The sequence below is a fragment of the Sturnira hondurensis genome, unplaced genomic scaffold (assembly GCF_014824575.4).
Source record: "Sturnira hondurensis isolate 20B ecotype Veracruz unplaced genomic scaffold, ASM1482457v3 Scaffold0000648, whole genome shotgun sequence".
NCBI classification, from domain to species: domain Eukaryota; kingdom Metazoa; phylum Chordata; class Mammalia; order Chiroptera; family Phyllostomidae; genus Sturnira; species Sturnira hondurensis.
Window position 1 is genome coordinate 10,226,763 of NW_028073279.1, and position 20,734 is coordinate 10,247,496.

Below are 20,734 nucleotides of genomic sequence, written 5' to 3' on the forward strand. Positions count from 1 at the left end.
CTATCTTTCTTCCTCCTTCCCCTCTCCCTAAAAACAAATAAATGAAATCATTACTAAAAAAAAGACATTTGGGGCCAAGCAGAAAGGGGATGGGGGGACTGAGTATTAGATTTCAGAAGTGAGAGTAGGAGCTTTTCAGGCAGTTGAAGAGGGGAGCACACGTGGCGGGAAAGCCCTCACCAGGTGACTTGGGAACAACAGGGCACAGGAGGTAGGGAGCTAACAGGCCCCTGCCTGCAGCCCTCGTTTACCACAGTCCATGCAAACCAGGCCAAGGCGGGGTCACAAACTGCCTTCCTGCAGCAGGTTTCCCTGAATATGGGCGAGGGGGACAGAAAAGGGGGAAGGGTCAAAGGTTGTTTCTAAGTCTTTTGTTTCTTCATGAACAGTTTAATATCAATATCCCAAAAAGCAGCTTTAGGGAGGCCGAGTTTTGGTCCCTTCAAGAGCATGGAGGACAGTCAAGGCTGGAATCAGTCCCACTTCAAAAAAACAAAACAAATACACAAGCACGCACACACACAAACCCTGCTGCTAAACATAATATGCAAAGCTCAGTAATTAACAATAACAACAAAATATTATTTGTATTTCGACTGCTTATAATCACCAGTGACTATGCTAAGCCCTTTATAAGTTATATAAATCTTCACAAAAACCCAATACACAATATTAAAAACCACGTTCATTTGCTTCATGGAAGAGCATGTTTCACTCATCCACTTCTCTTGTGAAAAAAGTATATCTCTAAAGAGCTGAATTTCAGGTAGAGAGAGACCAAAACAAGCAGACAAACCCAACTAATTTTTTGACCTTGGACGAGTCCCTTCCCCTTAGCAGGCCAGGTGTGCTCACCTGTGAGTGCAGTGAGTGGCCCCGACCGATGCCCAGAGCTCCTCTGGGGTCTGCCGTCTGACTTCCACAGCAGGCGTCCAGGACAGGTGCTCCTCCCCATGGAACACTCCTCATGTGCTCCACCCCCGGGGCACCCGACGGGCAAGCCAGAAAATCTGGCACAGCAGATGCGAAACTGGCCAACAGCCAGAATGCCTGAGTTCTAGTCTGGGACCCCACCCATCACTCCCTCAAGGTGTAAGGCGGAGAAAGTCACTTCACCGCTCTGAGCCTCAGGTTCTTTACCCACCTCTTGATTAGCAGACACCTAAGGTCCTTCCCTGTAAGGCACTGTATCTGGTAACTATAAGAGTTCTCAGTATTTGTTAGCTACTATCGATATCATTAATTACTACCCCCTATCCCAATGGCTCCCAACTGCTTCGAGTAAACAATGTAATGCAAACAATGACATAGACAAGATTTAGCATTTTGCATGAAATAATTAGAAAATATAAAATGGCAAAAAAGTCACTATGAATTTTTATTTAGCAGGTAAATACTAAAAAATATATGAAACAGTACTGGCTTGTGTGGCTCAGTGGAGTGAGTGTCAGCCTATGAACCAAAAGGTCGCCGGTTCGATTCCCTTTCAAGGCACATGCCTAGGTTGCAGGCCAGGTCCCCAGGTAGGGGTATGCGAGAGGCAACCAACTGATGTTTCTTTCCCTCTCTTTCCCTCTTGCTCCCCCTCTCTCTGATAATATATAAAATATTTTTAAATATTTTTTGAAAATATGAAGTATTATTTTGTGATCACTGATGGCCCTTGATCCTCAGAACCCTTGTGATGATTCTGAGGACTTGGACTGAGACCCACGGCTCTGCCACCTGCCAGCTCAGAAGTCCCAGTTCATTGCCATCCCCAACTTCCTCAGCAGACTTCCCAACCCCTCCGCTCCTCTCACACAGCTGCCTTCACCATGCTGCAAAAGACCCACAACACACGGTGGAGAGGAGAAACATGTGCGTTTGGAACTGAATGTATAACTATTTATTCGTGTTTATGCCTTTCAATTCTTTCTCACAGTTTTGAAAGGAAAGACTGGCCCAGTCTTGAATAAATTCTTCGTAACTGGATTTTATTATATATTCAGAAAAAACACGAACTACTGGGGTATTACAACAAGAATCATTCTTTAAAGCAATGTTTATTCAACTTTAATTTGCATGCAAACCACCTGGGGATCTTGTTAAAATGCAGATTCTGATCCAGTGGGTCTGGAGAGGCGCCTTAGACTCTGCATTGCTGACAAGCTACCAGGTAATGTTGATGCTGCTGGCCCATACGGCCAAGTCCAGCCCCCTGCGCTGCCGCAGAAGAGAACTTGAGGATCAGAAAAGGCAAGTATGTTGTCTGGGGTCACACAGCTCACCAGAGACAGGGCTGGGAGATAAATCTGTTTGTTAACTTTCAGTTGAGAGCTTTTTCTATACCATCCTTTCTCCTGGGGAAAAAATGTTTCTTAAAAATAATCTCATTTTCTTTTCTCAAAGACAATACACACACACACATAAATAGATACACTCACACAAACCCAGCAGCTAAATCATAGTCTTACCCTCAGCTTCCAGAACAGAGTCTTGCAAACAAAATCTACACAAAATAACGTGTCAATGGAGTGACCTGATATGGGGCAGAAGAGTATGCTAATTAAAGTCATGCCTTTACTGTTGGCTCCCCTTTTCCACCTCAGGGGAGAGGCCCACCTGATTGCCCCCCCCCCCCATGTCTCCAGAACTTTTCCTAGAGGTATTTGTTGAGGGCAAAGGGGAACTAGCCAGAACATAGCTGTAAGGAAGCAAAAGGTGTTTTACTAACTAATGCAAAGAGGCTCCGGGACACACCTGAAGAGCGGGGTGTGTTCCAGGATGTGGTGTAAGAGCAACAAGGTTAGTCAGGCAGATAGCCATCTGGACAGTCACCAGGGAGGGAAATTTTACCCCTGTGCACGAGCTCAACTGACCTATCAAGTAAAGGAGCACGAGCCAGTGCACGAGTTAACTCACCAATGATCAGTAACCCTATTGTGCCCCTGAGCCAACCGCTAACCGCCACATCTGCTTCTGTATCCAGCTTGCTTGCGCGCCTCCTTAAAACCCTAAGCCTGTAAGCATTTGGCGCGGCTCTCATTTGCAGCCCTTGCGGGCACCATGTCTCTGGACACTTTGGAGAGTTCGCCCCTGCGCAGGTTAAACTTGGCCAATAAAGTAACATCTTTGGAACCCTGAAAGTCTCTGACATTTGTTCTCGCAGTTGGTGAATACAACATATTTTCAATTAAAAATTAATGAGAGTTCAAAATAAGCTATTATTCTAAATCAACATTTAGTTAAGAGATAGGGTTTTTTATCCCAGGATCTGCAGGCGTTTCTGTCCCTGAATGTCCTTTGCAGGAGACCTTTGACGGGAGGAAGTGTTTGGAGAGCTGCACTCAGCGGTCTGAGTGTTGAGCAGGGCGCTTCAAAGCCTCCCCCGCCGCCCACCCTTCACATCACTCCCAAAGGCTTCTGTGGCTTTGAACTGTACTTTAACAGTCTTAAGAGTTAGAGAAAGCTTGCTCTACGTAACAACTTAGCTCAGGCCCAAGTACTTAGTAGGACCACAATACGTTCCTGACCAAGCATCACATTCACCGTCTAGAGTCACCAGTTTGCCAGGCTTTCAATGGCGCTTTCTTTAAAAGAAAACATAATCACCAAGGGAAGAAAAATTGACGCCATTTCAGCTGTTTGCCATTCTCATTCTATTCCACCACTTTGTTAAAATTAACAAGTTCCGTGCAAATACTTTGGGTTTGGATCTTGCCACACTTAGGAAACCAAGAGGACAGAAAGGTAACACTTAAAGGCAAACCTAATTTTTTCCCTTGCAAGAGGAAACACCAGCAAAGCTCCAAAGCCGCAAGAGCCCTCTCAGTGGGGTTTCTGACGGTTTCGAACTGGAGGAATGTAATCCATCAGTCCCCTGGAGCTCCAGCCCTGGGGCCAACTCTCCCTACGGAACCTTCCCAAACCTGCCCTTTCAACCACAAAGTCCCTTTCCTCAGCACACAGGAAGGACTCTGGCTTCCCTCAGCTTGTACCACACCATTCAGGGATTGTTCCATGGGTGCTAATGGTTCTGCACGCACAGACAGCCTGGCAACACTGAAGGACAACCTCACCTGAGGCCACAGCTCACCCTTTCTCTTGGGGCACACACTAAAATGAACTGTAATTCCTCTGGTTTTTGACTTTCCCCACCCCCACGGACCACCCTGACCCCAACAGTCCCACTGCCCCAGGAGCCCCTAGAAAGCAGGGATAATGTTCTGGTCCCAGTGTGCCCTGGAGTGCAGCACAGTCCCTGGCATATAGTCAGGATTTACAAAATGCTAGCCGTTTCTATTACATAATACTGCTATGTTCCCTCCACTTCTCCCTTATAGCTCCCTACTTCCTCCAGTAGTAGGCTTATTTAAAAATTCAGGGCTAGCAGGGGTAGTCAAAAGTCATTTCTTATTACAGATGAGGAAATGAAGTATGAGCTTCAGCTGATATGCTGATCCACTCACTCAGTGGTCCAGCTGGGAAAGGCTCTCTAGCCTCGGTCACTGAACTACCCCAGGCCCTGCCGCTCACTGCCTATCTCCAGCCCAGGCAACAGGGCAGAGCAGGCCATCGCCCGTGAGAGAGACAAGTGGGTTCATTTACAGCCTAGTGCTGGAGGCCAGGAGAGCTGAGCTCTACCACAGACACCAGCACTGAGGAATTCTGGGTGGTTCCTTCTGAACGCCACCAGTGTGGGCCTCAGGTTGCTCAGTTATTGGTGCTTTACCGTGTGCACTCAGTGCACACCATCCCCTCAGTCCATCTTCACCCAAAGGCAACGAGGTAGCTAGGATTAGAACCCAAAGTTGTGCCGATGGGGAGAGTGGGGCTTTGAAGTTTGCCCAAGGTCACAGTTGTTGAAACAGATTCAGCTGACTCCCAGAGTTACTGTTTTGACTTTAGAACAATTCTGCTTTCTAAGCGCCTTTTGAGTGTTAAGAAGCAGTGACAGTGAGGAAACGCCTTCACTGGGTTTCCAGTGCCCAGCAATGGCCCTCGCCTTTACCTAACTAACCACGCTGGCAGCAGCCCTGCCTAATCCCAGGTGCGCACCAGGAGAGACAGGATTCTTTCCCTGCGGCTCCGCTTCCCCTGCTTCCCCTGAGATTAGCCACAGTCCCCAGGAGGCTGTTATCCCAACCCCAGGAGAGGATGGCTTCACAGCCCAGATGGAGCTTATCACAGGAAGCCACTGCCACAGGGGGAGACAAAACGCAGACTGCACGGCTCGGGTCTGATCGCAGGCACCAGAGGTGGTGCACTGGATGGGTGTGTGCCTGCCAGTCACCGAGTGGCAATAAGGCAATCACCACCTCTGCATTTTCTGGATGTACCAGGAGGGCAGCAGCAAGAGGTCAAATTCAAGAATATATCCTGGGCATCTTCTACGGGCATTCCCAAGGGCAAGCCCCGTCCACCACCATCGCACTCCTGGGACCAAGCAGCACTGCGCCTGGTGCAGAGTACATAGATGTTCAGTCAGGTGACAAACAAATGGATTTACTGACCCGCTGCCATGGTGACGGAAGCAAAGTAGTCCTCACCACAAAGGAGAATGGGTGCCCAGGCTTGTCATCAATTATTCAGTTTAGGGTACGTCTCTTCACCTCAGTTTTCTCATTCTGCGGCCTGAAATAATAACACCCATTGCTCCACATTCCCTGGCATTTAGTCATTCACCCCACAGGACTCTGGGGCAAATGCACACACTAACTGAAAAGGGTACAATCATTTAGGACTACTTGCTTAAAAGTTATTGAGTACCTTCTATGTACACAATGCAAAATTAGAGAAAGCTGCCATAAACTTCTAGATTTGGGGTAGCCTGCTATTATGAATGAGAGTGGACTGGGAACTCTAGGACCTTGAGTGATTTCTTCAGAAATGGGAGAAGGCTCACCACCAACTTCTATCTCATAGCTCTTTAACCTTTCAGAAAAATGCTTGCCAATTCAACTGGGTACTGTAGTGAACTCACCCTCAGAGATTTTGGCCTAAATGAAAATTTCAGGGAAAGAAGACGAAATTACATCAATTGCAAAGTTCTTTTTCCTTCACTCTCTTTCCATGGGGCGGGGAAGGAGAATTGGTGTAGTAATAGCAGTAGTAATAAAGTAACCTTTTCGTGATGCTCTGCAGCCTGCAGCCACCCCACCCCCATCTCTCACCCCATCACAAGTTCCGTCACCCCTCTTCCATTTTTCCCAGCACTTACTGTCACCTGATACAACATCTATTTCTTTACGTTCAGGCTCCTCCATGAGTAGGGTCTTTGTTTTGCTCCCAGCTTCACCCCAGCATCGAGAACAATGCCAGCCACACAAATCATCACTGAGTGACTAAACGAAGCCTCGTGGGTCCTTTCACCAAGAGATGGAGATAAACTGTTGCTTCCCATCTGACCCTCCAATCTCAGATAAGACTTTTACATCCTTCCTCTCCTTCAATCTTCCTTAACCCTCAGGGAAGGAGTTATAATCCCACTGCAAAGATGAGGAAACTGAGACCCCAGACCTCCAGCCTGCTGGAGAGGCAGAGGCCAGGGCTGCATCCCAAACGCTGCCCCAGCCTCACACTGAGAGGTGGGGCCCCTGAGTTCCTGAGCTGCTTCGGCCGTCGTGGGGCACCTGAGGCTCCCGGAGCAGGGCTGCCTTATAGAGGGGCCTGGGAAACGGTTTTTTATCACTTAATTGAGTCCTAAACATTATAGACAGATTTTTGTACTCATTTGTCAAGATAAAAGATAACCCACCCATTATTATCCACAGGATAAAAAATGAATTATGAGTTATTGCTTTGGGGCCTTTGAGACCCTTTCCTGATCCTCTCTCTGCCAGTCCCCATGGAGCCGGGCTGAGCTGCTCTGGGACCTGTGCCCAAGCCCCTTCTGCACAGCCATCACCTTCCCCAGGCTCCCCGCAAGGCAGCCCGGGGCCTGGCACCCGGGGGCTGCAGTGTGCATGCTAAACTTACCCCCACCCCAGGACACCAGAAGGCAAGAAGTAAAGATTCAGACCCTGCCCCAGGCCTTTCTCCTCCCCTATGACTGCCTCAGCCCCCAAGATACGGAACCAAAGCTTTGTTAAGCTCCCTTTTCTCCCTCTGGCACGAAGGGAAAGTGGCCCAGGCTGAAGCAGATGGTTCATACAGGCCTTTCCAGCCAGGTTTGCATCCAGATTGCTTGCAAATTCAAAACTTACAGAATTTTCCCCCTCTACTTATTAAGAGAAGGAAGAGAGACTAACAGCCCCCCACGGGATGTTTCCCTAGTAATGAGACCTTTCAAAATTCCTAAACAAAGGAAGGGGACTGGAGGGCAGAAGGACCAGGGGAGGGAGGAGAAGGATGCTCAGGACAGAGAAGAATCACTCACCGCCCCTCTTCTCAGCGGGCCCTCACAGCCCAGGCCTGCCCCAGCCTCAGGCACAATGGCCTCTCCCCTGGGGCAGGGTGCCAGAAGAGGAGGAGGAGGGCTGTGGGGGGAATTTTAATTTGTTGTCAATTAAGGGCAGAGTGACCCTAATTTACAGCAGCAGGACCCGGGGTTATCACAGATTTTGCATCTTGGGAAAACAGCCCAGCCCGCCAGCTGCCCACTGCTCCCTGCAAATAAAGCTCCCAGGAGGTTTAATTGAGTTGAGGTTGACTTTTAAAGGGGCTGGAGTCCTCATCTTTTGAAGGAGATAGGCTTGAGATTTTCAGTTGTTCAAAGAGCCATTTTCAAGTTGTCAGATAGTAACAGCAAAGCAAACTGGAATTATCCTAGCCTCTAGGAAGTGAAAACGAAGCTTAGAAGCTTAGTAAAAGTAAATAGGGTAGACTTAATTGGCCACCAGGCACTGTGCTGGCTGTGACCCAGATTCAGACCCTACCCTAAAGAGCATCCAATCCAATGACGGACAAGGTATCACAGAAGTTAACAACTGCACAAATAAGTGTTTGTGAAAGCAAGTAGATGGGAACCCAATCTGCTCTGGCCATCCAGGAAAGTGACATTTTAGCCAGAGCAGAAGGAGCTGATGGGCTGGGGAGGACAGTCCCAGGGAGGGAACAGCCCATGGAAAAGCACCGGGTACAAGGTGTCAGATGAGACCCGAGAGGCAGAGGCAGCAGACAGACTGGGAAGGCCTCCCTGAAAGTCCTGTCAGTGGATCCTCGATTATATTTTGGTTGTGCCCCAACCCGCTCACTCCCCCACTTTATTTCTTTAAGCCAGAATCTTAGGTCCTCTTTTCTTACTGCCCAACTGCTCTGAATTTTCCTCTGGACAGCATACAGCTCTTCCTCTGGCCCCTGTGCCAGGCCCGCACAAACACACTTTCACTTTGCTCCTTACACTCTCAGAAAAGCTCAAATCTAAGTCTGGAGTGTGCCGACCTGACATCAGAAAGGCTCAGGCGCTCCTGCAGGCGGACTCTGCCCACTCAGGACACCACAGACTATTGGAGGGAAACAAATTAATATCTGTCTCCATCTCAGGTCCCACCTCCTTTGGAAAACCTCCCAGTAACTCCAAAGGATGTATATTTCTCTCCTTTTTGAGATACAAAACTTACTGTACACACCTTCCTTGTGGCTCTTAATGACATCAAACTTGCCATTCGCTCACCAGGTATGTGGTGATTTCCCACTGAGTAAAAGATGCTGGACCAGACAGTTGTTAACTAACATAAGATCTGGTCCCTGCTCATAACATAGGCTGGACACTGGGGAAGTTACTTACCACCTCTGAGCCTCAGTTTCTCTTGGGAATCAGTGTGACTTCCTTTCAGAAATACACATGCATAGAAACACTATCAGCCCTGGCTGGTATGGCTCAGTGGATTGAGCACGGGCCTGTGAAGCAAAGGATCACAGTTCGATTCCCAGTCAGGGCACATGCCTGGGTTTCAGGCCAGTTCCCAGTGGGGGACACATGAGGCAACCACACATTGATATTTCTCTCCCACTCTTTCTCCTTCCCTTCCCCTCCTTCTGAAAAAAAATAAAATATTTTTTTTAAAAAAGAAATACTATCAGAGGTTATCCGAGTGGTAGGATTCTGGGTTATTTTTATTTTTGTATTAACTTTCTGATTTGGGGTTGTTTTTTTTTTTTGGTTTTTGAAGGTTGAACAGACTGGTTTTTTATTTCTCTTTTCTGATTTTGTTTTTAGTGAACATACATTTTCTCATGAGAAAAAGCATGAAAATTGCTTCCTTGTAAGTTCAAATAATAATAATACCACTTCATTTTGTCGTGTGCATGGTCAGGCCACAATAACCTCCCCTAAAGCAGAGTCAGCGGGCTCCGGGCGGACAAGCTCAGGGAGATGGAGGAGAGGCCAGACCGACGCCGGACCTCTCAGTGGTGCCTGCCCTGGATATCGGAGTCCTTCTCTCCTACCCGCCAGCTTCTTTCCAGGGCCAAGGGCAGATCCCAGATTCCCCACTCCAGAAGGGCTGCCCCTAAATCCCAGGGATGAGCTATGATTAGCCTGTAATAGTGAGGCTGGGGGGAGGAGGTTATGATTGACCATCTACCCTTAACAAGCTTGGAGTGCAGGTAAGAGCAGTTTTCCCCAACTGATGAAGAGGCAGAAAAAGGAAGTGGGGGGAGCGGGGTGAATTGGGGACAGAAAGCCTAAAGAGACAAAATAATAGGATTCCACTAAAATACTTGTCCAATGTGTGTGGCCCATAGTAGATGCTCAATAAATAATGGGGCCCATTAATACAAAGATTAAACATCTAGGTGTTGAGCTAAATCAGAGTAAGTGAATGTGGCCTGTGTGAGAATACTGGCTGAACCTGAAGGGGCAGGGGGAGGAAGGGCAGAAGGATGGATTCCCGAGTGGGGGCCCCCTGGGGACTGAAGGACAAGATTCCGCTAGGGGAGATGGAGAGAGGGAACAGTGTGAGCCCAATGTGCCCAGGCAGGTGCTAGAATACACAGTTTCTAGAGGCTGCAAGACAGAGAAAGGGTCCTAAATCAAGGCTGGGGCGGTGAGGTTCGAGACAGTAAATTATTTTCATCTTATTTGGGAGTACCAATCTTGTCTCCTAACAAAAACAGTGAACTTTCTAAGGGAGAGGGCACTGCCATATAGTTACCCTGCATCCACCTTAGTTGCTAGGTAAACATTCAACCAAATGGAGTCGCCAGTGACTTCTCACTAGTTTACATAGGACCTGTCACTCGGGCAGGTGAAGAAGCTGTGTGACTCTGGGGTCCCTTCTTTCCTTGTCTCTTCTACACCAACACTGAGCAGGCAAAGCAATCTGTTCATTTGGCAGGTGAGTCCAAGGGAAGCCACTTTAACCAACATCGTGGATTCGTTAAGGAACTTTCTAAGCCTGAGTCCTGAGGCAAAGATGTGGGAGGGTTATTTATAAACGTTCTGACCGATACAGTTTAACCCCAACACAACCATGAAATCTGGCCATCAAGTTGCAGCTGGTGTAAGGGGGAAGCTTTACTCCCTATACCCAGTGCTTTCGTCTTTGGGAGGGAACGCAGTTAGTGTTACGTGCTGGACTCTCTCTGCCCCTTTACTAACTTAACTACCCCTTGCGAGGGCTGGGAGCGCAGTACTACACACTGACTTACCAATGGATTGGGCAGAACAAATCGGGAATGCTCAGCTCGGCTCCCCCCTTGCTCAGTGGGGAAGAAAAAGGCCCCTTATCAGGCGTCCCTGGAAGCCCCCACAGCAGGTCTGACTCTGAATGATCGCCTGGCCACAGGCAAAGCACCTGATTTCTCTGCTTAGGGGATACAGGATGTGAGTGGCCCTGGGTGCTGGGAGCTGAGGAGAGAAAAAGAGGGGAACTCATCAGTACACTAAGAACAGCATCACAAATTTTTGAGGGTTGCTGGTATTGTCAGCTAATCTCAGACAGACAACATTTCCGGACTGGAAGTTCCTATACAGTCCTCAACAATCCTCTGACAGGCAAACAGCCACCACGGAGCTGAGCACTACTTGCTTAAGACACACCGTTCAGAGTCCATATGAAGGGCTAACTTTCATCCCACTGAAAGCAGCTGGGGAAATACAAACCCATACTCTGCAGGGAATGTAAAAGTTACGTAAAAACTAAGAAATACCCGAGTCGGAGTGAAATCCAAGAGGAGAAGTTGTCATTTCTCTTATGGAGAGAAAACTAAGTAGCTTTGATATATGCCTGAACCCATCAGGAAATGGTGTCAATTTCCCGTGAAAGACAGATAGGAAACTTCCCAGGGTATCTAAGATTTCAGGCGGAGGACCTGTTTTCTACCTTAGGATGTTTACCTTCAAAAGTGTAAGGAAGCCCCTGTCCTTGAGGAATGCTAGTATAATTATAACCCCAAAGTTCTAGGTGCTAGGAAGTTTTGCCCCAGAGGTGATTATATTACAAAATAAAGGCTGACCAGGTGCTGAGGTTTAGAAATTTTGCCCCATCATGTCCTGGGAAAAATCTCAGATGATGAGATGCACGCTTGCTGCTCCCCATTTAATTCACGGAGTGACCGAGCCCACACTGGATACAACCCGGGCACTGTGCAAGCACTTCCCATGATCCTCCCCACCCTGCCTGGGGGGGCACCACCAGCTTCCTGTTTAATGCGAGGAAAGCGTGTCTCAGACAGGTCAGCTCATTTGCTGACCTGGCAGGAAAGCCGTGAGCCCAGTTTCACACCAAGACCTTCTGAGGCCAAAGCCCTTCAATGAAAGGCTTCTATACCTGCTAGAATCACGAATGGCTTAGTAAACTTGTTTTTAAGTAACTTCTCTCAGTCTATTTGCAAGTGAACTAAATCTTAAGTTACAGGAGTCCCAGCTCCAGGTCCCACCTACAAATACTTCACGACTATTTCTGCAAACAATAGCCGGTTTGAGGAGAGTCGGGCAAATTCATTAGGTGGTAAAACAGCAGTGAAAGCAGACATACATCAGCATCTCAGAGCCATGGCTTCCAAACACAGGTGATCTTTCAGAGCCGAGAGCACTATGGGCCTGGAGTCAAAGAGGCCGGGCTTCAGACAGGCTTCCCCAGCTAGGGTGACCTTAGGTGTGCTACCCGCCTTACGTGCGTAATTTTAACAGGGAGAAGGAGACTGAAAGAAATCCTAGTTCACTGGGTCATTTGGAAAATTAATGATAACATCCTGCATAAAATAGTTTTGTAAGCTGCAAAGCCCTATACAAATGGAGGATTTGATTATAATTATTTGACTCAGGTATTTGGCTGGGATCTTACAGCGAACTTGAATCATCAGATGGAGTTTAAATATGTTTTTAAATTCACATGCAGTCTGGCATAATGGTCAAGGACAAAGCCCTGGACTCACTGTACCCAGGTCCGAATCCTGGCTCCCCCACCCCAAAACGGGGGTCCTATTAGTGTCTTCTGCACAGGGTTGCCCTGAAGAAAATGGTTCTCAGTACTCAAGATGCTTGATGTGTTGTTCATCATTACTATACTATTATGATATTCATCAAGCCAGCAAAGGGAAGACCGGAATTGCGTAGCCTGCATGACAAAACAAAACTGCTGCAGCAGAGGGAATAAGACACAACATACCTTTGACAAGCAGCCCTGAAACAGGCTGTGTTTTTGACTCTCTGGGGTACTGTCTTGGAGAGAAAGATAAGCCATCATACTCCTAGTAAAACCCTCCTTCCTCTTCCCCTCCCCCAACCCCTTCATATGCAAAAAATATAACTGGCACCCCTCAGAGCCTTCTTTCTTCTTCATTGCAGACCAGTTTCATTCCTGGATGAAGGCCCAGTTTAAGAACCAGGAGAGCTTGGGCAAGTCCATGGACGTGAGGGCAGCTGCAGAATGTTTAGCTCCTTCCTCCTCTCCCATCTCAGTCCTTCCCATCCTTTAAGGCTTGCATCACATCCCATTTCTTCCCAAAAGACCTCTCTTGCTTCTCAGGATTCTGCACCTATAATTGCTAACTCTGCACTCATTGGTTTTATAATTACTTTCCAAGTGCACCTTGTATTACCCCAAAAGGTAAGTTCCTCAAGGGCTAGTTCTAGTAGATACGCCACAGTGCTGAGCTAGCACAGTGCTGAAGACACTGTACGTGTGCCCTAAAACGTGGGAAGCAGGTTAAGTCACTGGAAGGAGCCCAGACTCCACGTGAAGGGGTCAGATGCAAAGCATCCTGAGCCTCTACTCCCCCTCCCCACATCCAGGACAGATGCTGCCATCAGACCACAGCATTCCTGCCCAGAGGTCCCGGAAACACCTTAGAATCCTTCTCACTGGTGGCCAATACCAAGTGACTGGAAAAACGAACCCTTCTCACTGAACCACAGGCAGCTGATACCAAGTGACTGGAAAAGTGACCCCATGTGCCATCTCTGCTTTCTAGGCAGACTCACCTGAGTCTTCACAGCAGGGGGACTTACTACTTCTGTCATAGCTAACTACCACACTCCATTGTACAGAGCTGTTGACTTGTCTGCCTCCACTGGAATAGTAGCTTTCAAACTTTTTAAAAACTTTTTATTTATTTATTTATCTTTAGAGGGGAAGGGAAGGAGACAAGGAGACAAGGAGAGAAATATCAATGTATGGTTGACTCTTGTGCGTCCCCTGCTGGGAACTGGCCTGCAACTCAGGCATGTGCCCTGACTGGGAATTGAACTGTGATCCTTTGGTTTGCAGGCCCACGCTCAATCCACTGAGCTACGCCAGCCAGGGCCAGCTTTCAAACTTTTGATCGTGGGAGCCCAGTAATACCCCAAAATCAGCCTATACAGAACTGAGGCTCAAGTTTTCCAAAACAATATTCTCCTTAATAATGTTGTTCACTCTGGTATTTCTTATTCCTATTATATTCTATCTAAGAACGCTTGTCCTCACCCTAGATAATGACCTGGTGGTACATATATATTTATACATATATATTTAGTTAAGGTAACACTAGCAGTTGTAACTGGTAAAACCCAAAATTCCAGCCTTTACTACAAGAGAAGTTTATTACTTGCTCACATAAAACCCAAACAAGTATGGGCTGGCTGGTGGCTTCTGCTGTGCGGTGACTGAGGGAGGGTTCCAGGCTCTTTCCATCTTGCAGCATCTTCAAGGCATGACTTCTAGGGACAACACGTTCAGGATCATACCAATCCTGCCCAGGTAGTTTTTGATGGTTTGAATATATAAGTGACACTCATGGCTTCCAATCTCATGCTATTGGCTAATATCTAGTCATATGACCTTACTTAACTGCAAGGGAGCTGGGAAATGTAGTCTAGCCATAGGTCCAGGAAAGAGATGGAAATGGATTTGGTGACCAGCTTAGCAATCTCTACCATAGATCTGCCATTTGAACCGCCCCCCCCCCCACCCCCAGGCAAGGGCCTAGCCTCTATATCTCCAGTGGCTAACAAAATATTGGCTCATAGTAAGCACAGAGGCGATGCATGAACAGTAAATAAATGGGGAACATGGTACATTGCGACCAGAGTTCCAGAAATGTTATGATTTACGACTAGGAATTGTGAGTCTCTCCAAATTCACCCCTGTGCAAATCCTCTCCCGCACCCAAAGCAGAGCCGAGTCCAAAAATCTGGATTAGGGCAGGTGGGGAAGATACCAGAAAAACCATCTTGGTGTCCTCCCTTCCATCTGGAGGCTGCACAGCCACTGACTCTGCCAACAACCACACTGCTGCTGGGAAGGACTGCAGCAGAATTACTAAGCGGACATGGCTTTGGAGGCAGGTGAACCCTGAGCAGGCCACTCTCTGACTGCACAGCTACCGCAGAGCACCCGCTGACACCCGCCGTGCGTGTCCGTGGTACGGAGCATCTTCTCCACATCACCTCACTGCATCTTCCCAGTAAGTCTCAGAAAGACAGAACGTTTTCCTTCTGACCCTCTAATTCCCCAGGTGAGAATTCTTGTCTCCCGCCTCTGCGTTCCCATAGCGCTTCTTTCACAGCCCTTTCCTATAATTTATACGGGAGAGAGCGAGTCGGCAGGTGGAGGTCCATGCTGTTCATTCTGTCTCCCCAACTCTAATTCAAGGACAGTGAAGAGAGCATACCTTTGAGTCAAAACACCTGCGTTCAGATGTCCAGGTTCAAATACCAAATCCAAACTTAACAGTTGTGAGGTTAGCCAAGAAACTTACCTTCCTGAGCCTCGATTTCCTTATCTGTATAATGGGATTAGAAGTCCACCCTCAAATGACTACCAGGAAATACAAGCCTACCATCCATTAAGAACTATGCCTGGCACACTGGTGGTTTCTTTCAAAAGTAAGAATGTCCCCCTCCGTCTCTCCTTTAAGGCAGGGGTAATGTTTTATTTCTGGGCACTAACACCATATCTTGCACACAATAAATATGCAATAAATGTCAGTTGTATATTTGGTCAGTTGTGTATTGTTAGTTGAATGACAAGCTTTACTGTTGAAAAATAAAAATAAAAATAGCCAAACACAAACCCTGCCACGGTTTTTAGAAATTCTTTTTATCTCCCCTGTCCCTTCCCACACACTCCATTACTCTTCCCTCTTCGGGAAACATGAACTTCTTTTTGCACTCAGAAATTTTAAATGGCTAACAGACACCTCAGGATTCCTTCCTCCGGCCATTATCCTTCTCTTTCAAGTTGTGCTCGGCAAGATTATTTGGATATTGGAGCTAAAAACGGTCAGGTTACGAGTGGAGGTCCCTGAAATGTAGCATTCCCCGATGCAGTATTCTGGAATCACACCAAGCACCAGAGAGAGGTTGCTCTTCCCCAAGGAGCTCGCTGTTCTGAAAAAAGCCTTTGTTTTAGGGCTTTGCATAACTGCACTGTGGAATCTCTTCCCATCCAGGTCCCCAGCCCTGGCCCGGGTACTGTTCAGTCCTAGAGTGCCGATATGCTCCCTGTAAAACAAAACACTCGAGTCTAAAAATACTGTGAAAATTGCTGCATCTCTGGGTCTTGGTTCATATCTCACAGCATAATGATCATTGTTTTTCAGCCGCGCTAACTTTTCCAGCGAGCCCCTGATAAAGGCAGCGGCGGTCAGACTGCATGTTTATCAGGTCCGTGGCCTGCTAGGTGCCTTTTATCCATTATCTCCTTTAACCATCACAAAGCTCTGGAAGTCAGACATCATGGTTAGCCCCATTTTGCAGAGAGGGAAACTGAGGCCCAGAAGGTCACAGAACTTTGCCCAAGGTCACACAGCCAGTGAGCAGCAAAGCCCCAGTTCAAACCTTCATCTATCAGGTTCAAATCCCATTCTGTTTCTGTGATTCCATACTGCTTCTTTAAATGACTATTAAAAGAAGGTCCTTTCTGTATAGAAATACTTGAGAAAATATACAGTTTGGACTGGTTGCTCTTTTAGGTCCCTTTGCCCTCTTAAAAAAAAAATCTATGATTCTACGGAGAGAAGGGGGTAAGAAGGAAATGTAAGGAGGCCAAACATTACAAGGCTTGGCTTATCAGTATTTAATAACAGCTTGGGGATCAAAACTCTACAGAACCTTATTTATGGACAGACAGTTACTCTTAAGCAGAGCCTTTTATTTTCATCCGAGGATGTTGTAGCCTTCTACTGTCTTTCTATTAGTGAGAGATGGGGTGTGAAATTTGCTGGCCCTGCCAAGATTATCCCATTAAATTATCTGCCCTCTTCCAATGTAATTCATTCAGGGGCGACAGTCTGAGACTCACTCCGCGCGGATGGCCATGCCCGGCCCTCCGAGGGGGGAGGTGTGAAGGAAAAAGTTCAGGTGGTGGTAGCATCCCAATGACAATAACATCAATCCACGTTTCACTGCCTTACCAAAATAAAGTGGATGCCGCAATTATCCCATTCCTAAACAAACTGAAAACCCCAACTGAGCTTACTGCAACAAAGAGAGAGTCTTTTTACTGCTGTTTATTTTTATTTTGTATTCGTTAGCTTTTTAGATATTCCTGGCATGCAAGTCAGGCTCCATGTAACAAGCAGCTGCATTTAGTTAAGGGTTTCGAAGAGTTCCCCCCACCACTCCCGCCATCCCCTCCCCCTCAACTCCAGAGAACTTTCTCAGACTCCTAGAAGGCTCTTTCTCTTCGTGTGTCTGCAGAACAGTCCCTCCTGTCACCCCACAGGGAATAGGTAAGGCCAAGCTGAGGCCCTTCTGTTGGAGAAAGAAGCCTCGAGACTTGAGCGTTTCCCAGCTGCGGCTGGATTTGCCAGGGTCTGGTCCACATCGGGACTGCGGAGCTGGCGAGCCGGATGTCCCACCGGAGAGCACTCTAATAAATCACCCCTACTCAGTCCACAACCGAGATGGCAAATACAAAGGCACTTCATCAAACTATATCTCATCACTGGTTGGAAGGAACCACCAGACACACTTTTCAAACCTCATCAAAATTGCGATTCGTTACAACAATGTAATTCCTCCTGACCAGAGATGCAGAGCACCAGAGGCCCTTCAGGTCCATCTCGAAGTTACAGCAAACTGGCTCAGGGAACTCCAGCCCAGGAAGGAAAATTAAAACTGCCTGTCTCCAATCACATCTTGTAACTCCTAGATGTGGCTAAGAAAAAGTCCTTTGCTGCTCTTGGAAACCTGGGGAAAGGGCATCTTTGGCCCATTCATAGGGACAATGCAAATTCTAAGACTTAACTCAGAAGAGACTAAGACAGCAGTTAAGTTAGAAAGCCATGACCTCTCATCAGGGTTTGTAAGTCCAACAGAGCCATTTCCCCGCCCTGTGACCTTAAGAAAGTAACTTAACCTCTCTGTGCCTACATTCAAATGAGCTATTTATGCCATCTCCTTCATGGGGTTGTGGTGAGGATTCAGTGAGTTAATACTTGCACAATGCTTAAAATGGTGACTTGCCCAAACACAAGTGTTTGTTAAATAGATTGTACTAACAGAAGCACCTCAGAATGCTTGGGTCTGGGGAATTACATTCTTAGTGGTCAAAGGACTTGGCACCGTTCTTCAGCTTCTCCCAGGCCCAGGAGCGGCAGGCCTGGTGAGATGGAAACTGGAAAGTGAGGAGAGGTAGAGGTTCCGCAGACTGTGCACGTCTGGACCAAGGTCCAGGACACGGCACCAACCCTAAACTCTGTGCACCTACCCAGGAAGGCAACTCATTGCTCCAGGTGGCAAACGCCCCCAAATCAATGGTTCCTATCTCTGGGGGTTGCAATTTTCTCAGAAAATCAAATTAGAGCTAAAAACATAAAGCCACAAAAATGCACATAAAGTTCTGTATATTATTTCTGGAGCTCCATATACCCTCAAGTTCAGGTACCCCATGTGGAAGACTGGACGCTCTTCTCCAACACTGACACATGTGGTTCCACTCAAAGCTCATATAATAATTCTGTAAGGCTCAGAAAAACTAATCGACACACCCAGTGTGTGGCAGAGAAAAGATTCAAACCGAGGTCTATTATCGCCAATGACTGTGCTAATAACCATTAGGCTCTACTATTAAGTTGTGTCGCATTCCCTTCATACTAGAAAATAGGGCATAAAAAAGAAAAATCCTTGAAAAGGTGTTACGTTGCATTTGTACTAGGAAAGCAAATAGCACCACAATGTTACATATGGCCCCAAAAAGTTACTCTCCATTTGTTCAACAAAAATCTATGGACCACATACTATTTGTGTGTGTACACATATGCCATTCATATGAAGATAAACATTTACATCAATATACATAGAGTCTACACAGCATTCCATTCTCCATAGGATGCTGAGCAAAATTTTCAAAAGTATTTGAAATGGGATGTGTGGTCACCATCAAACCAGAGCCAAATTGAACACTAATGGATGCAAGTGACATACCATGTACTAACTTCCTAGCTTTCAAATCTAATTTGAGATCTATGCTCACCACGTAGAAGATGGAGAGGAAACTACAGACTAAAGCTGAGATTTTAAAAGGACTTCTAATATCAGGAAGATAATATCTGATATCAGAAGAATATTAGGGTAGCAAATAACCTGCCAAGTAGGCAGAAGTGATACTGGAAATTCAGTATTTTCCACACGCCACCAGACTCAGTCTGGTTATTGGGCTTCTGTGTGGCTCGGCCTCGGAGTTATTTGCAGGAGTCTCCACTAAAGGTGGGTGGCTGACTTGGCCTTCACTGTTATCACCCTCGAGACACTCCTATTCTAAAGGCAGACAGGACAGACACCTATTAAAATGGCATTGGAAGGTTTACAAAATGACAGCGAACACAGTAGCCGGTCACTTCCCTCTGACTATAAGTAGCCAAACCACAGAACCTACAGGATTCCGAGAAAGGCCCAGGAAGTTTCCTGAGGCCTAGCCTTCAGTTTCTTGGGGAGGTTTAGCTCTGGGTGATAGGTGAGGAAATCAACAATGCACACACCAGACAAAATAAATGTAAAGGTTTTTCTCCTCCTGGCGAACAAGGTAGCAAAGTGATAAAAGAAATACTGAGATTTTTTAAATAAATAAGTGAAATGCATCTCCCCTTTAGGCTGATTTCCTGAGCCACTGAGTTACCTTAGACATCTTGGATCAGACAAGAAAGTAAATCTGAGCCCCACTGGAAGCTTTGCCTCCAGAGAAAAGATCAACTATGCACAGAAATGGAAGCGATTCCTAAGACAACAAAATAAGGCAATAATAATAGATTTGAGCACATGACTGAAGAGTCTGGAATAGGCAATACTGTTTAAAAAATTTTAAAGCCTACAGGCAGTTAAACAAAACAGGAATTGAGTGACTGCTGATAACAAAATTGTCTTACCCTCAGCAAAATCATAGCATGGAGACTTATTTAAAGGTAGACAACCACAGAAAGGTGCACTCCCCACCCCACCCGCCATGATCTAAAAGCAACCATTGCTGAAAGGTAAATAGGAGTAAAGGAGTAGGGCAGGGGATATAACCAGATTAATCAAGGCCCAAAAGTAGGAGCCCCACCCTAGCTAGAATCACCTGGTCATCTCCGCCTGAATTCACTGGGCAACCTGACATCAGCAGGATGTTTACACGATTTTGCAGCCTGGCCCATTTTTCACTTTTCACCCAGGTGTTGTGGCATGGGGCCAGATGTTCGGCATCAGGGAAGCAAACATCCATGTGACCAAACAGTTTACATTTCATTAGGATTTTCACCACGAATGTGCACTCTCAACTGATGTACATCTTAATTGCAATTAGAAGCTGTATTTACCCCAGGAGCCTCCAGATTAGAACAACCTCACTAGAGGGTCGGTTTTAGAATCATCCTCAGAAAACGTGGTTCCCACTTCCCCAAAAATATCTCTAAGAAATCAAAATGCACACACACAACTTCCTTCCAGAGTGTTTTCTACCATGAAAATTATTAGCTAGGTATTAGCAAAACTAATTCTAAAGCCATAGTGAATAGGTCTTTTTCCCCCAACTGCAAAACAGCCAGAGCCTATTCTTTTCCTAAACACAGCGCTAACTTAAAAAATGAATGATGCATGATAAAAGAGCAGAGAATACTTATCCGCACGGGTTTGGGCTGGGAGTGGGGGAGGAAAGAATCTAGGGGCTCCAGCACCCCCTCAAGGGATGCATGTTAAAAGTGAGGCCCGGGACCCTGGAGACTTTAATCAACTTTCCCCCTCCAACCTCCAAAGAATGAATCGGTTGTCTCCACAGGCGCAGCCGGGCTCTTCCCTCTCATTGTGTACCGGCTCAGACGCAGCAAGAATCCAAGCTTCCCGCAGAGAACTAAGACGCGCCGGCTCTCGGTGGAGTCTTTCTCTAACTGTTGCAATTGTCCTCGGAGA

At 46.8% G+C, this 20,734-nt stretch overlaps 1 protein-coding gene across 1 annotated transcript in view; it reads right to left on the reverse strand.

Annotated features, from left to right (window-relative positions):
* ROR1 (receptor tyrosine kinase like orphan receptor 1) overlaps nt 1–20,734 on the reverse strand; it is a 384,982-nt gene that overhangs the window by 362,992 nt on the left and 1,256 nt on the right. The gene's annotated exons all lie outside the window — the stretch shown is intronic.